At 41.6% G+C, this 18,233-nt stretch overlaps 1 pseudogene across 1 annotated transcript in view; it reads right to left on the reverse strand.

The window, feature by feature from the left end:
* The window catches only part of LOC311137490 (genetic suppressor element 1-like), a 23,470-nt pseudogene extending 11,545 nt beyond the window's left edge, over positions 1-11,925 (reverse strand). Inside the window, exon 1 of the transcript in view lies at positions 11,821-11,925. The product of the transcript in view is annotated as a genetic suppressor element 1-like (transcript). The remainder of the gene's footprint in view (positions 1-11,820) is intronic.
* Between the last annotated feature and the right edge of the window lie 6,308 nt (positions 11,926-18,233).

Below are 18,233 nucleotides of genomic sequence, written 5' to 3' on the forward strand. Positions count from 1 at the left end.
ACACACACACACACACACACACTGACATTATTAGTGTTCCCCCACTGCCCTCCCAGTGACCCACATACAGCTATTAGTACTGAATTTAACCCAAGCATCATACACTCTACCGCCCCCCCACCCCTTTGACAGACAGAGACAGACACACACACTCAGATCCTTACAGCTGCGTGTGTGTTGAGACATCGCCACATCCTCTCTCTCCTCTCTCTCCTCTACCCTCCTCTCCCTCCTTCCTCTCTCTCTCCCTCTATCTCTCTCATATTCCCCCTCCTTTAGCCTCATCTCTCTCTCTGTTTCTCTAACATGCTCTTGAGCTTATTTAGCCAAATAACTCACAAAACCTGCATGCACACTATGCCTCTATATTTCCCTTCCATGCTCTCTTGGGTTTGTTTCTCTTTTCTCTCTCTCTCACTCAGTGGGTCTCTTTCTCTCTCACACAAATACATACACACTGATACACATGCTCACCACACCAGGCAAACATACACTAGGACATAACAAACAAACACTCACCGGCTCCTTGTTCTTCCAGCTTGTATTATCTCTTCTCTCACGCTCTCTTTCCCTTTCACACTCTCACTCTTTCTTCTTCACGCTCCGTCTCTCTCTCATTCCCTCTCTATCGCCGCCCCTCTCTCTTGTTCTCTCTGTCTCTCGTTCTCACTCATTCTCTCGGTCTTGTTCTCGCTCCTCCAGGAACAGCCCTCTCAGTCATGCAGCTGCTACAATATCACGTGATTCCCTCACTTTCTCCCCCTCCCTCCTACTCCCCCTTCCTGTCTACCCCCTCCCTCTCACACCTCCAACGCCCTCTGCTCTTCTCCCTCTCTCCTCCCCCACGCCTAAGAATGAGGAGGAGCAGGAGGAAGAGGATGGAGGGAGGAGGAGTAGCAGGGGTAGACGTCATCCATCACTCTGTCTCCACACATCAGCCCCGTCTGCTGCAGGGGCCCTGACAATGACATCTCACCTCTGAGCCCTGAGTCTATGCGTGGCCAGGGGGACAGGGGCTGATGAGGGATGGTGGAGTGTTTAGAGTGGACAACATGACATCCCAGCACTTACACACACATATAAACAAAAAATAACTCAGCCCTTTGTCTCTCTTACGCACACACACACACAGACACACAGACACACACACACACACACACACACACACACACACACACACACACACACACACACACACACACACACACACACACAGTGTGTGGCAGGGGACCTGCTCTGCCCTTTGTGTGTGTGTGTGGCAGGTTAGCGTTTTTCGTCATGAATCTTGTTCTGGAGGCAGCTCTGCTGAGTGGTCACTCTCTGGCACAGGCACAAAGTCATAAAATCTTTTAAACCTAACCCTAACCTTAACCCTAACCTTAACCACACTGCTAACCCTAATAACCTAAACAAAAAAAAAGTTGCCTGAATTTGTACAATATAGCCAATTTTGACTTTCCAGCTGGCCCATCTAGTGGAAATCGCTCAGTTCTGCCTCAAGGACAAGACTCATCCCAATAAACGTCGACCTGTGTGTGTGTGTGTGTGTGTGTGTGTGTGTGTGTGTGTGTGTGTGTGTGTGTGTGTGTGTGTGTGTGTGTGTGTGTGTGTGTGTGTGTGTGTGTGTGTGTGTGTGTGTGTGTGTGTGTGTGTGTGTGTGTGTGTGTGTGTGTGTGTGTGTGTGTGTGTGTGTGTGTGTGTGTGTGTGTGTGTGTGTGTGTGTGTGTGTGTGTGTGTGTGTGTGTGTGTGTGTGCGTGCGTGCGTGCGTGTATCATTAGGATTGGTAAACAAGCAATTACACTGCCCATGCTCATTAACCCTGAGAGTATGTGTGTGTTATTTCCTGCTCTGTCATTACACCACGGAAGGGAATGGAACACACACACTGTAAACACCCCTCCCTCCTCCCTCCATTTCAGTTTTATACAGTAGCTGGCAGAGTATTTTATGTTCTACTTACACGGAGAGTAGGGTCAGAGCCAAATGTTTGCAACCCTCGTAATCATGTCTGTAATATAAATTCGGAGTACAGTGTGTGTGTGTGTGTGTGTGTGTGTGTGTGTGTGTGTGTGTGTGTGTGTGTGTGTGTGTGTGTGTTTGCATGAGGAATTTTTATCTCTCAAATTAACAGCCTCAATCACACAACATTATGACGTCAGTTACTGACATCTAAGCACACACATTCATAAACACAGTAACACACACACACACACACTATCTGCTGATTCAGTATTTGTGCATCATGTGTCACACAATGTATGGCCCTAACCATCTAATCTCCAGGGACTGCCAGCTAAAATCTTCAGCCCATTACTAGATAACTAATGTATTGTGCAAACAATACAGTACATACAGTGCAACACTGAAAACACACACACACACACATATATATATATATATATATATACTGTACAGACATAAAATGATTTTAAAGTACAAACAAAACATTACACAAAACATCAACAAACAACTAAATAGAGCTTAGTTATAAATAAGATAGTAATGGTAATATTTCAACAAATATTATGGTTAAACTCAAATATACTAATTGATAAAAAAACAATATATATATATTGTATATACATATTTTTAATCATCTTTGTAAATTATATCATACATAGAACTGGTGGAGTTAAGTCACACATGCAGCTAACAAAAATATATGGAAATGTCTGCTCTACTCTAAATTACAACCATCTAATTGCAGCATTGCTACAAAAATGGAAGAGGCAATTGGAAGGGGGAGAAAGTAAGGAAGTTGTCTGTCGGCCCTGCATTAAAGACCAAAATTGGCTAAAGAAAATTGTGATAAATAAAAAAGTATACCAGTTTCATTTAAGGACAAAAAAATGGACAGTTGTGCCATATAGATTGCAAAACAGTTGGGAAGAGATTTTCGATGTACCGATTCCATGGCACATGGTTTATGAACTGATACACAAAACGACGCTGGATTCAAAACTTAGAGCAACCAATATAATGTTATATACAGTTGAAGTCGGAAGTTTACATACACTTAGGTTGGAGTCATTAAAACTAGTTTTTCTTCCACTCCACAAATTTCTTGTTAACAAATTATAGTTTTGGCAAGTCGGTTAGGACAGCTACTTTGTGCATGACACAAGTAATTTTTCCAACAATTGTTTACAGACAGATTATTTCACTTATAATTCACTGTATCACAATTCCAGTGGGTCAGAAGTTTACATACACTAAGTTGACTGTGCCTTTAAACAGCTTGGAAAGTTCCAGAAAATGATGTCATGGCTTTAGAAGCTTCTGATAGGCTAATTGACATCATTTGAGTCAATTGGAGGTGTACCTGTGGATGTATTTCAAGGCCTACCTTCAAACTCAGTGCCTCTTTGCTTGACATCATGGGAAAATCAAAAGAAATCAGCCAATACCTCAGAAAAAAATGTGTAGACCTCCACAAGTCTGGTTCATCCTTGGGAGCAATTTCCAAACGCCTGAAGGTACCATGTTCATCTGTACAAACAATAGTACGCAAGTATAAACACCATGGAACCACGCAGCCGTCATACCGCTCAGGAAGGAGACGCATTCTGTCTCCTAGAGATTAACGTACTTTGGAGTGAAATGTGCAAATCAATCCCAGAACAACAGCAAAGGACCTTGTGAAGATGCTGGAGGAAACAGGTACAAAAGTATCTATATCCACAGTAAAACAAGTCCTATATCGACATAACCTGAAAGGCCGCTCAGCAAGGAAGAAGCCACTGCTCCAAAACCGCCATAAAAAAGCCAGACTACGGTTTGCAACTGCATATGGGGACAAAGATCGTACTTTTTGGAGAAATGTCCTCTGGTCTGATGAAACAAAAATAGAACTGTTTGGCCATAATTACCATCGTTATGTTTGGAGGAAAAAGGCGGCAGCTTGCAAGCTGAAGAACACCATCCCAACCGTGAAGCACAGGGGTGGCAGCATCATGCTGTGGGGGTGCTTTGCTGCAGGAGGGACTGGTGCACTTCACAAAATAGATGGCATCATGAGGAAGGAAAATTATGTGGATTTATTGAAGCAACATCTCAAGACATCAGTCAGGAAGTTAAAGCTTGGTCGCAAATGGGTCTTCCAAATGGACAATGACCCCAAGCATACTTCTAAAGTTGTGGCAAAATGGCTTAAGGACAACAAAGTCAAGGTATTGGAGTGGCCATCACAAAGCCCTGACCTCAATCCTATAGAACATTTGTGGGCAGAACTGAAAAAGCGTGTGCGAGCAAGGAGGCCTACAAACCTGACTCCGTTACACCAGCTCTGTCAGGAGGAATGGGCCAAAATTCACCCAACTTATTGTGGGAAGCTTGTGGAAGGCTACCCGAAACGTTTGACCCAAGTTAAACAATTTAAAGGCAATGCTACCAAATACTGATTGAGTGTATGTAAACTTCTGACCCACTGGGAATGTGATGAAATAAATAAAAACTGAAATAAATCATTCTCTCTACTATTATTCTGACATTTCACATTCTTAAAATAAAGTGGTGATCCTAACTGACCTAAGACTGGGAATTTTTACTAGGATTAAATGTCAGGAATTGTGAAAAACTGAGTTTAAATGTATTTGGCTAAGGTGTATGTATGTAAACTTCTGACCCACTGGGAATGTGATGAAATAAATAAAAACTGAAATAAATCATTCTCTCTACTATTATTCTGACATTTCACATTCTTAAAATAAAGTGGTGATCCTAACTGACCTAAGACTGGGAATTTTTACTAGGATTAAATGTCAGGAATTGTGAAAAACTGAGTTTAAATGTATTTGGCTAAGGTGTATGTATGTAAACTTCCGACTTCAACTGTATATGGGGGATACAACCATCCCAGCTCTGCCGATTTTGCTGCGAATAATCATTAGATCATTTGTTTTGGTACTGTCCATATGTAGCTTGTTTTTGGTCGCAGGTTCAGGAATGGATGAAGAATTGTAACATTTACCTGGAGCTAACTCTGCAAATAGCACTGCTGGGTGATTTAAAAAGTCATAGTCAACCGATCAATAATCTAATAATACTCTTAGCAGAATCTTATGTAGAATCTATGAGAATAGAAAGGTTCAGAACTTTTGTGAAACATCACAGCACAGTTGAAAAATATATGGCAAATAGAAATCAGAACTGGATGGTGTTCAGAGCTAGATGGGAGGGGTTGAGTGGAGCTGAAGGATGGGACTGAAAACAAACAAAAGATAACTATTGTAAAATATACTGTGTCCGTAAAATGTATATGTACAAGCTGGAAGTAGAAGCCTAAGTGTTGTTGTCCATTAGTGTACTCCAATTAGGGGAGGGATGATAGGGTTAAGGGAAAATAATAAAGGAAATAAAAAATATATATAAGATAGTAATGGCAACATAAGAAGACTTTAAACCCTGTAATAGCATGTAGCCAATAAAACTATTTTAACTGCTGTAGACTTTAACTGCTGTAGTAGTTTATTACCATAATACAGGCTACTGTCCTGTTAGGAGAGAGGAGAGGAAAGAGAGAGAGAGAGAGAGAGAGAGAGAGAGAGAGAGAGAGAGAGAGAGAGAGAGAGAGAGAGAGAGAGAGAGAGAGAGAGAGAGAGAGAGATGATCATGATCAAGTGACATTAGCATATCAATAATTAACGTTTACCCCTCCCATACGAATATAAAAGTACAGTAACGTTATCATACAGTGTCATTAATATTTTAATATAGGCTACACAGCTAGGTTATGTTAGCTAGAAAGCTAGATAGCTAAACAAAATCATTTCTGCATCCTCACATAAATGTACTGTAGCTGAATGCTGACATTTAGCTGAATCTTAGCAAGACAGGAGCTCTTAGGCTTACACTATCTACCATATTAAAGTTATCTTAGAACAAACCAGGCTTCATTTGATCAATTTCATGGAAGTCATTATGAGGTAAAAGCAAATTGCGACTGAAAACGTTGATAATTCCCTGGGGCCTCATTTATAACCGTTGTGTAAATATCACACTAAATTTCTGCGTGCGCCATTTCTGAAAGTTTGCGAACATACAAAAATATAGAGATTTATAAACTTGGCACATGCCATACATACACGTTTCCCATTATAAATCAGACCTGTCATAAAATTGTGCGTGCGTGAACGAGCATTAAAACTCTGGAAAACGCCTCCACTCACCTTTTATGGTGACAACAACACCCTTTAGTTGCTGTATCATTTTGAACTATTGGAATTAGTCCACGGCATGCAAAAGACAAATTGTTGTTCAATATTTAGTTAATGAATAGATTATTGGGTTTATATGTCCTGCCTTGGTATAGGCTCTGAGATTAAATAGGCAATGATGTCGCGCTCCTATAGCACAGCAATACTGTAGCCTATACCCATACTGTCAAATATTTTACATATACTACCAGTCTATTTACTGTGTTGGCAGAATGTTTTAATCTTTTGCAGTAATTTATGCTCTATCTGGAAAATAACTGTGTCAGTTTCTGAATGAGAAAACAAATTGTTGTGGCCCTGTCAATGAATCGATTGAATTCAACAATGTTTTATATCAACTTTTACCCCAACCTAAATATGGTGGACTGCCCCCGAATTCTGAAACATTGTAGGGCAGATTACAAAAAAATGCAATTACAGTACTTACAGTAGTTACAGTACTTACAGTACTTACAGTAGTTACAGTACTTACAGTACTTACAGTACTTACAGTACTTACCGTTCTATTTCTCATGTGTTTTTGTTCTACTTGATTATTATTATTTTTTTACATTAGTACTAATATTCATTACTGCATTGTTGGGAAAGAGCAAGTAAGGCTTTGATTTCACTGTACTTGTGCACGTGACAATAAAAACTTGAAACTTAGGCCTAATTCAATGTAAAAGATCAGCTGTTAAATGCAACTGTATACCGGTATTATAAACCCCTCTACCTATGATATTGCAAAACTTGAATTACATATAGCCTATCTATTTACTAGGTTTCTAGGTCCAATTAAATAAAAAATGGACATGGTAATTTGTTGTATGGCTCATTCGGAATATAAACCCATCACGGCCAGAAACGGTGAGGAATACTGTATATTCTGCAATGGTTATAAATATAAATAGGAAATAGATTCCTATGCCTAATTATTTTTGATTCTAAAAGTAAAACACAGATTTTCGCTCTTCTCATTAATGCCAAATGGTTGTCACGATCGTTTACTGATGATACGGACCAAGGCACAGCATGATAAGCGTACATATTTATTAGTACTTAACACACGAACCAAAACAACAAACAAACGATACGTGAAGTCCTAGGTTTCCAAAACAAACCTTAACGGAACAAGATCCCACACCGACTAGTGCCAAACAGGCTGCCTAAGTATGGTCCCCAATCAGAGACAACGAGATACAGCTGCCTCTGATTGGGAACCACCCTGGCCAACATAGATCTAAACGATCTAGCACATCAACATAGAAAATAAGACATAGAAACTCCACACCCTGGCTCAACATTTAAGAGTCCCCAGAGCCAGGGTGTGACAATGGTTGTATTCTTGTTAATATGTTTTCCTGGTTTTGTTTTTTTGTGAATAAGCTTTTCATCATATCCCCCATTTGCACAAAATACTTACTTGCCAGCTTGCAATTCAATATTTTAACCACTAACAGATGTGCATACGGATGGTCTAAAGTTTGTGGGGAGGTGAGCACATTCTCACATAAAGTTTTCAGTAAAAAATATATATATGATATCGCAATTAAATAAATGCTTCCCTCTTTCCTGCAATTTTCCCTATCGTTAGTTATGTTACCCTGACCTTTACTGCCTTTTCTCCATTTGCAAGTTTTGGCACATTCATTCCAGCAACATAGCATCCTGCATTCCACTGCTGGTTTACTTCTGAAGCTAAGCAGGGTCGGTCCATGGATCAGAAACCAGATGTAGCTGGAAGTAGTGAAAATAATCATGTGTACAAATAAATGTGAAGAAATATATCACGTGGGGATTTATTTTCTTCACGACACCTATCCAGTCCTTTCACCTAGGATCAAGTAATGAAAGAAAGCTAGGAAGCCAGGAAAAGAGAGAGCAATAAAGGGAAAGAGAGGAGGGAGGGATAGGGAGGTTGTACAATTGGGACTGAGCCGATAGCTCCGGTTCTGTTCCTGTAGTCTCCCACTGGAGAACAATAATATAACCATTCTATGGGCAGTTTGTCAGCATAATCACACTGTTATCACTGCTTCTGTGATAAGAGCTGCTTATCATTGTCTCTAGGATTAGGAGAGCTCTCATGAAACAGTTCTATATTCTCTCTCTCTCTCTCTCTCTCGCTCTCAATTCAGTTCAGCTCAATTGAAATGGGCTTTATTGGCATGGGAAACATACGTTTACATTGCCAAAGCAAGTTTCTCTCTCTCTCTCTCTCTCTCTCGCTCGCAATTCAGTTCAGCTCAATTGAAATGGGCTTTATTGGCATGGGAAACATACGTTTACATTGCCAAAGCAAGTTTTTCTCTCTCTCTCTCTCACTCTCAATTCAGTTCAGCTCAATTGAAATGGGCTTTATTGGCATGGGAAACATAAGTTTACATTGCCAAAGCAAGTTAAATAAACAATAAACAAAAGTGAGAAGAAACAAAAAAGAACATCAACAAAAAACATTAAAACATTTACAGTAAACATTGCACTCATAAAGGTTTTAAAAGAATAGAGATGTTTCAAATGTTATATTATCAGCTATGTACAGTGTTTTTAACAATGTGTAAATAGTTGTAGTACGAATAGTAGGGGAAGATAAGTCAACAGATCAATATTGGTTGTATTTACAATGTTCTTTGTGCTCCACTTGTTGCCCTGTTTTCATGGCAACGGGCCACAAATATTGCTGCTGTGATTGCACATTGCAGTGTTTCGCCTAACAGATATGGGAGTTTATCAAGGTTTGATTTGTTTTCAAATTCTTTATGGGTCTGTGTGATCTGTTGGAAATGTGTGTCTCTAATATGGTCATACATTTGGCAGGAGGTTAGGAAGTGCATTTCAGTTTCCACGTCATTTTGTGGGAAGTGTGCACATAGCCTTTCTTCTCTCAAGAGCCAGGTCTGCCTATGGTGGCCTCTCTCAAAAAGAAGGCTATGCTCACTGACTCTGTACATAGTCAATGATTTTATTTGTTTAGGGCCAGATAGCATTCCAGTTTGCTCTGTTTTTTGGTTGATTCTTTCCAGTGTGTGAAATAGTTATCTTTTTGTTTTCTCATAATGTGTTTGGGTCTAATTGTGTTTCTGTCCTGGGGCTCTGTGGGGTCTGTTTGTGTTTGTGAACAGAGACCCAGAACCAGCTGGCTGAGGGGACTCTTCTCTAGGTTCATCTCTCTGTAGGTGAGGGCTTTGTGGTGGAATGTGTGGGTATCGCTCCCTTTTAGGGGGTTGTAGAATTTAACAGATATTTTCTGGATTTTGATAATTTGTGGGTATATTCCTAATTCTACTCTGCATGCATTGTTTTTGGTTTTGCATTGTACATGAAGGATATTTTCGCAGAATTCTGCATGGAGAGTCTCAAATGGGTGCTCGTCCCATTTTGTGAATGCTTGGTTAGTGAGTGGACCCCAGACCTCACAACCATAGAGAGCAATGGGGGTTCTATAACTGATTGAAGTATTTTTAGCCAGATCCTAATTGGGATGTCGAGCCCTTCTTGCCTTGTCTTTTAAATAATTCAGAGCCTTGTGGAAGTTACCTGTGGTGTTGATGTTTAGGCCGAGATAGCACAGGAGGTTGGTGGCACCTTAATTGGGGAGGACGGGTGCATGGTAATGTCTGAAGCCGAATGAGTGGAATGGTATCAAATACATCAAACACATGGTTTCCATGTGTTTGATGCCATTCCATTTGCCCCAGCCATTTTTATGAGCCGTCCTCCCCTCAGCAGCCTCCTGTGCGAGGTAGGTATAATTATTTGTGTGCTTAGGGCAACGGTATCTAGATAGTATTTGTATTTGTTGTCCTGGCAAATTAACTTTTTTTGGAACACCATTATTTTTGTCTTACTGAGATTTACCGTTAGGGCCCAAGTCTGACAGAATCTGTGCAGAAGGTCTAGGTGCTGCTGTAGGCCCTCCTTGGTTGGGAACAGAAGCACCAGATCAGTATGGTGAGGCTAGGTGCTGCAGACTGCTCTAGTGCCCTCACCAATGGGGCTCAAGCTGCATCCCTGTCTCACCCATTTTTATTTTATTTTACCAGGCAAGTCAGTTAAGAACTAATTCTTATTTACAATGACGGCCTACACCAGCCAAACCCGGACGACGCTGGGCCAATTGTGCGCCGCCCTATGGGACTCCCAATCACGGCCGGTTGTAATAAAGCCTTGAATCGAACCAGGGGGTCTGTAGTGACGCCTCAAGCACTGAGATGCAGTGCCTTAGACCGCTGCACCACTCGGGAGCCCATAACTCTGTGGAAAGAAATCTGTGTGTTTATTGCCAATTTTAACTGCAGACTTGTTGTTTGTGTACATTGATTGTATAATATCGTACGTTTTCCCCCAACACTCCTTTCCATCCATTTGCATAGCAGACCCTCATGCCAAATTGAGTCAAAAGCTTTTTAGAAATCAACAAAGCATGAGAAGACTTTGCTTTCATTTTGGTTCGTTTTTTTTATCAATTAGGGTGTGCAGGGTGTATACGTGGTCTGTCGTACAATATTTTGGTAAGAAGCCAATTTGACATTTGCTTAAGACATTGTTTTCACTGAGAACATTTTGGAGTCTGCTGTTGATGATACTGCAGAGGATTTTTCAGAGGTTACTGTTGACGCAGATTCCAGAGCTGAGGATAATGTTGAAGAGTTTAAGAATAGTCCATTTTAATTTGTGGTCTGTATATTTTATCATTTTGTTTAGTATACCATCAACACCGCAGGCCTTTTTGGGTTGGAGGGTTTGTATTTTGGCCTGTAGCTCATCCAATGTAATTGGAGAATACAGTGGATTCTGGTAGTCTTTAATAGCTGATTCTAGGTTTTGCAAATGATCATGTATATGTGTTTGCTCTTGGTTTTTTGTTATATGGCCGAAAATGCTGGAGAAGTGGTTCATCCATAAATCTCAATTTTGGATAGATAACTCTTCGTGTTGTTGTTTGTTTAGTTTGTTCCATTTTTCCCAGAAGTGATTTGATTCTATGGATTCTTCAATCACATTGAGCTGTTTTCTGACATGCTGTTCCTTCTTTTTTCTTAGTGTATTTCTTTACTGTTTTAGTGTTTCCCCATAGTGAAGGCGTAGGTTCTGATTTTCTGAGTCTCTGTGTGTTTGGTTGGAGAGGTTTCTCAATTTCTTTATTAGGTTTTTGCATTCTTATTGTTATTAGTTTTCTTAGGTTTTCTGCTAGAATTGTTTTAATTTGATATGTTAGCTGATAGGTCAAATATACTGTCCATTGCATCTATACCATGTTTCTTGCAGTCTGGGTTCCTGCTTTTTAGGCCAAAGGCAGATGACCTCTCAGACCTTGTATATTCCAGGATGAGATAGTAAAATCTTTGTGTTCCAGTGTTGTTTTCGTGTGGTTTAGGCTCTGACAATTACAGTAGGTTTGAGTAGAGCATGCTGAGCATCTGATACATGCCTCTTAGGTCGCAGGATGGGGCTTGGGTGGGTGTAGTGATACATATTGGGTTTGTTGCTCTGCTCACCACCTGGGCATATGTGTGATTGTCACATTGAGGTCCTCGTTGTGGGGGTTGGGAGCATTGGAGGGGCAGGAGGGACGCAGGCCTATATGGGTTGTGGCCTTGGTTGGTTTGGGAGGGTGTTAACTGGTTGGGGTGGGGGGGTGTGGATGTGCCTGGTGGTGCTGTGGTCTCGATATAGGTCCTCTCGGCGTGGGTCCTCTCGACGTGGGTCCTCTAGGTGCAGGTTCATGGGGGGGCCTCGCAGGTCTGGGCGGGGTGTCCATTGCTCTGTTGCTCCTGTGTGAGGTGCTGGGGCCGCGGTTGAGGACGATATCTTTCAGAGTCCTTGCAAAAGTAGGGACTGTTGCCTTGTATAGGTGGACCTGGTCGTAAAGACTGTTGAAGTCCAGGGTGGAGTGGTGGGCCAGGTAAACATTTGTTTTTGAGGCACAGTCACGGGAAATGCTTGCTTTTACCCTCTGTATGGTAGCAGGGTGAAAGTATTTTCGTGGTAACAGGGTGGAGATAACCCCTTGTGAGTTGGAGAAAGTGGAAGAAGCTTTTTCAATCACTGCCTTGAGTGGTGGCCACCCTTTCCTGCTGTGCTCTCAGGTCGTCTGTGCCTGTGTGAATTATTATGTGGCTGGGTGACCCTAGTTGGTCTTCAGATAGCAGGTCTAGGGCACACTGTGTGTATGGGCACCAGAGTTTAGCCACTGTGTGTTTGGGAGTTTAGCTGTGTGTCTCTCTCTCTTCCTTGCTCCCTCTTTCTTTCTCTGTGTGTGTTGTGTTTGCTCAGGAGGTTGTGGTCTAACCACAGTGGGTTGACACCTGGTTACCCAGCCTTAGGGTCTAGGACTGATTAACTGTGAGGAACAGACTGTCTGTATCTCAGCGGTCTACAGCGGAATCATCATCATCTTGTCTCTCCTCTCCACACAAACATACTTACACACACCACAACACACAGACTGCTCCTCACAGACAGGTGTTTAATACAGAGAGTACCAATAGGTAAAGGAAGCTGGTGCATTCAAACATTAAGTCATACAACTGAGTAACTTTACTATGTTTTTAGCATAAATAACTGGAACAATGTATTAGATCAGGGTTCTTCAATTCCGGTCCTGGAGGGCCGAAACACTTCTGTTTTTTATTTCTACCTGGTAGTTAATTGCACTCACCTGGTGTCCCAGGTCTGAATTAGCCCCTGATTAGAAGGAGAGGATGAAAAACAGAGGTGTTTCGGCCCTCCAGGACCAGAATTGAAGAACCCTGTATTAGATGGTATGATTATAATCTGCTCATAAAACATTATTGGTTCATTTGTTTACCATTTGTAAGTTGTTTGTAAATCATTATCATACCAAATCAAAGTGCAGAGCTAAGAATTAAAATAGAATAGGCCTATACAGTTTTGTAAAGTGAAGTGAACGGTAAAGCACCCAGCCAGGTCGTTAAATATTGACTTTGAAATTGGATGTCTATCCATTTCCTGAGGATGTCGGGAAATGCCTTAAAAACCGGACACTAGGGGCAACAGTGAGTGCTATTACCATCAAGTAGGTGAGTAAATAATCGCATGACTCAGGATCATAAGGTTGCGTGTTCGATCCCAGTTGTAATCACATTACTCTAGATCTGAAGATCGTGTCTTCGATCCCAGTCGTGGATACTGTTTTTAATTAAAAAATATATATATTTTAACCCTATCCCCAACCTTAACCCTTCCCTTAACCATTCGGAATGAGTGCCTAAACTTAACCCTTAACTTTGACATTTGATGTTTGGAGAAATGGAACGATACAGAGCAGCAGGAGGAACGATACAGAGCAGCGGGAGGAACGATACAGAGCAGCGGGAGGAACGATACAGAGCAGCAGGAGGAACGATACAGAGCAGCAGGAGGAACGATACAGAGCAGCAGGAGGAACGATACAGAGCAGCGGGAGGAACGATACAGAGCAGCGGGAGGAACGATACAGAGCAGCGGGAGGAACGATACAGAGCAGCGGGAGGAACGATACAGAGCAGCGGGAGGAACGATACAGAGCAGCGGGAGGAACGATACAGAGCAGCAGGAGGAACGATACAGAGCAGCGGGAGGAACGATGCAGAGCAGCGGGAGGAACGATACAGAGCAGCAGGAGGAACGATACAGAGCAGCAGGTGGAACGATACAGAGCAGCAGGAGGAACGATACAGAGCAGCAGGAGGAACGATACAGAGCAGCAGGAGGAACAATACAGAGCAGCAGGAGGAATGATACAGAGCAGCAGGAGGAACAATACAGAGCAGCAGGAGGAACGATACAGAGCAGCGGGAGGAACAGAAACACTTTGTTTTTGACATTTGGAGAACGTGGATGAATGTCTAATTCTGCAGTGAGATTGTGAGAGCTTGTTGAATGGACCAGTGTAGTCCAGGCAGACACCAGTGCCCGGCAGGTAGCCTAGCAGTTAAGAGCTTTGGGCCAGTAACTGAAAGGTCACTGGTTTTAATCACTGAGCCGCCTAGGTGAAAAATCTGTTGATGTGCTCTTGAACAAGGCACTTAACCCTAATTGCTCCTGTAAGTTCCTCTGGATAAGATTGTCTGCTAAAATGCAACATTTTTATGAAGCCTACAGGAGAGGAGACTTGTTGGTTTAGTGTAGGCTACTCTACCCCTGCTGAACAGCTGCTCTATAGCAGGTCAGCTGCACATTGTGTGTGTGTGTGTGTGTGTGTGTGTGTGTGTGTGTGTGTGTGTGTGTGTGTGTGTGTGTGTGTGTGTGTGTGTGTGTGTGTGTGTGTGTGTGTGTGTGTGTGTGTGTGTGTGTGTGTGTGTGTAATGGCTTATCTCTTCTGCTGCTCCACACCTGCTACAGCTGTGTGTTACTGTGTAGTTGCTGTGGCAAATTGTGGCAGCATGTGTATCTACCCATCTGTGGGAAAGTGTGTGTGTGTGTGTGTTTGGCCTACTCCACCTGCGGGCTGTGTAGCCTACACACAAAATGTATGTGATCCGTTTGAATGCAGAGTAATGAGGCCGGCGGCATTAATGCAGATAAACATTATGCTGCTGTTAAAGGTCCCGTCTACCTACAGAGGAACTTACGTAACATACACCCTCATGAGTAGCTACTCGTCATAGAGTAATGACTTTCCAACCCCACAGCTAAACAAGACGACTTGCTTGGCCCTCTGTTTGACTAAAGACTAGTTTGGCAGCTACTGAACTTCGACAGCAAACATTGACACAAGTTGTTATAGGTAATAGGCTAGGCTACGCTTCATTCTATAATAGAAAAAAACATAAAGGGTATTCAATTAATCATATAACACATACAACAAGAATGAGAGAGAGAGAGAGAGAGAGAGAGAGAGAGAGAGAGAGAGAGAGAGAGAGAGAGAGAGAGAGAGAGAGAGAGAGAGAGAGAGAGAGAGATCCTCACTACAGACATACCACACAGCGGTAGCATAGATGGAGAGCGCAGAGAGAAGACGACCGCGGCATCAGCAGTGCGTATCTTTCCCTCTATCTGATTCAATCAACTTCTGGAGCGATAACACACATTTCACACGTAGGCTAACCACAGAAATGAATGAGGTACACGAGCACTAATCGCCCATATAGTACTTCAACTAGTTTAGGCTACTTACCGCGTAAACACAGACGGTTAAATCCTCATTTTGCGTTAATCCCAGTATAGAAGAATAACCATCGGCTACCGCTGTCCCTTGGTATAGACTCAGATGAAACAGCGAGGTGCACTCTACCGCACTCTCTCTCTCTCTTGCGCGCGCTCTCATTCTCTCTCTCTCTCTCTCTCTCTCTCTCTCTCTCTCTCTCTCTCTCTCTCTCTCTCTCTCTCTCTCTCTCTATCTCTCTTTCTCTCTCTCTCTCTCTCTCTCTCTCAATTCAATTCATTTAACATTTAAGGGCTTTATTGGCATGGGAGACATATGTTTACATTGCCAAAACAAGTGAAATAGATAATAAACAAAAGTGAAATAAACAAAAAAATATTTACAGTAAACATTACACTCACAAAAGTTCCAAAAGAATAAAGGCATTTCAAATATCATATGTTATATTAGTTAAAGTACAAAAAGGAAAATAAATAATCATAAATATAGGTTGTATTTACAATGGTGTTTGTTCTTCAATGGTTGCCCTTTTCTTGTGGCAACAGGTCACAAATCTTGCTGCTGTGATTGCACACTGTGGTATTTCACCCAATAGATATGGGAGTTTATCCAAATTGGATTTGTTTTCAAATTCTTTGTGGGTCTGTGTAATCTGAGGGAAGTATGTGTCTCTAATATGGTCATACATTTGGCAGGAAGTTAGGAAGTGCAGCTCAGTTTCCACCTCATTTTGTGGGCAGTGTGCACATAGCCTGTCTTCTCTTGAGAGCCAGGGCTGCCTACGGCGGCCACTCACAATAGCAAGACTATGCTCACTGAGTCTGTACATAGTAAAATATTTCTTTAATTTTGGGTCAGTCACAGTGGTCAGGTATTCTGCCACTGTGTACTCTCTGTTTAGGGCCAAATAGCTTTCTAGTTTGCTCTGTTTCTTTTGTAAATTATTTCCAATGTGTCAAGTAATTATCTTTTTGTTTTCTCATGATTTGGTTGGGTCTAATTGTGTTGCTGTCCTGGGGCTCTGTGGGGTCTGTTTGTGTTTGTGAACAGAGCCCCAGGACCAGTTTGTTTAGGGGACTCTTCTCCAGGTTCATCTCTCTGTAGGTGATGGCTTTGTTATGGAAGGTTTGGGAATCTCTTCCTTTTAGGTGGTTGTAGAATTTAATGGCTTTGATAAATAGCGGGTATCGGCCTCAATTTGGTGTTTGTCCCATTTTGTGAATTCTTGGTTGGTGAGCGGACCCTAGACCTCACAACCATAAAGGGCAATGGGTTCTATAACTGATTCAAGTATTTTTAGCCAGATCCTAATTGATATGTCGAATTTTATGTTCCTTTTGATGGCATAGAAGGCCCTTCTTGCCTTGTCGCTCAGATCATTCACAGCTTTATGGAAGTTACCTGTGGCACTGATGTTTAGGCCGAGGTATGTATAGTTTTTTGTGTGCTCTAGAGCAACAGTGTCTAGATGGAATTTGTATTTGTGGTCCTGGCAAATGGACCTTTTTTGGAACACCATTATTTTTGTCTTACTGAGATTTACTGTCAGGGCCCAGGTCTGACAGAATCTGTGCAGAAGATCTAGGTGCTGCTGTAGGCCCTCCTAGGTTGGGGACAGAAGCACCAGATCATCAGCAAACAGTAGACATTTGACTTCAGATTCTAGTAGGGTGAGGCCGGGTGCTGCAGATGTTCTAGTGCACTCGCCAATTCGTTGATATTTATGTTGAAGAGGGTGGGGCTTAAGCTGTATCCCTGTCTCACCCCACGGCCCTGTGGAAAGAAATGTGTGTGTTTTTTGCCAATTTTAACCGCACACTTGCTGTTTGTATACATCGATTTTATAATGTCGGATGTTTTTCCCCCAACACCAATTTTCATCAATTTGTATAGCAGACCCTCATGCCAAATTGAGTCAAAAGCTTTTTTGAAATCAACAAAGCATGAGAAGACTTTGCCTTTGTTTTGGTTTGTTTGTTTGTCAATTAGGGTGTGCAGGGTGAATATGTGGTCTGTCGTACGGTAATTTGGTAAAAAGCCAATTTGACATTTGCTCAGTACATTGTTTGCACTGAGGAAATGTACGAGTCTGCTGTTAATGATAATGCAGAGGACTTTCCACAAAGTTGCTGTTGACGCATATCCCACGGTAGTTATTGGGGTCAAATTTGTCTCCACTTTTGTGGATTGGGGTGATCAGTCCTTGGTTCCAAATATTGGGGAAGATACCAGAGTTAAGGATGATGTTAAAGAGTTTAAGTATAGCCAATTGGAATTTGTGGTCTGTATATTTTATCATTTCATTGAGGATACCATCAACACCACAGGCCTTTTTGGGTTGGAGGGTTTGTATTTTGTCCTGTAGTTCATTCAATGTAATTGGAGAAGCCAGTGGGTTCTGGTAGTCTTTAATAGTTGATTCTAAGATTTGTATTTGATCATGTATATGTTTTTGCTGTAGGGCCAAAAATATTGTAGAAGTGGTTTACCCATACATCTCCATTTTGGATAGATAACTCTTTGTGTTGTTGTTTGTTTTCCAATTTTCCCAGAAGTGGTTAGAGTCTATGGATTCTTACATTTCTAACGCGCTGTGCCTTCTATTTCCATAGTGTATTTCTGTATTGTTTTAGTGATTCACCATTGTGAAGCCGTAGGCTCAGGTTTTCTGGGTCTCTATGTTTTTGGTTGGATAGGTTTCTCAATTTCTTTCTTAGGTTTTTGCATTCTTCATCAAACCATTTGTCATTGTTATAAATTTTCTTTGGTTTTCTGTTAGAATTTTTTTGATTTTATAGGGACGCTGAGAGGTCAAATATACTGTTTAGGTTTTCTACTGCCAAGTTTACATCTTCACTATTACAGTGAAACGTTTTGTCCAGGAAGTTGTCTAAAAGGGATTGAATTTCTTGTTGCCTAATAGTTT

Source organism: Coregonus lavaretus (assembly GCF_964263955.1).
Source record: "Coregonus lavaretus genome assembly, chromosome: 11".
In the NCBI taxonomy this organism is placed as follows: Eukaryota; Metazoa; Chordata; class Actinopteri; order Salmoniformes; family Salmonidae; genus Coregonus; species Coregonus lavaretus.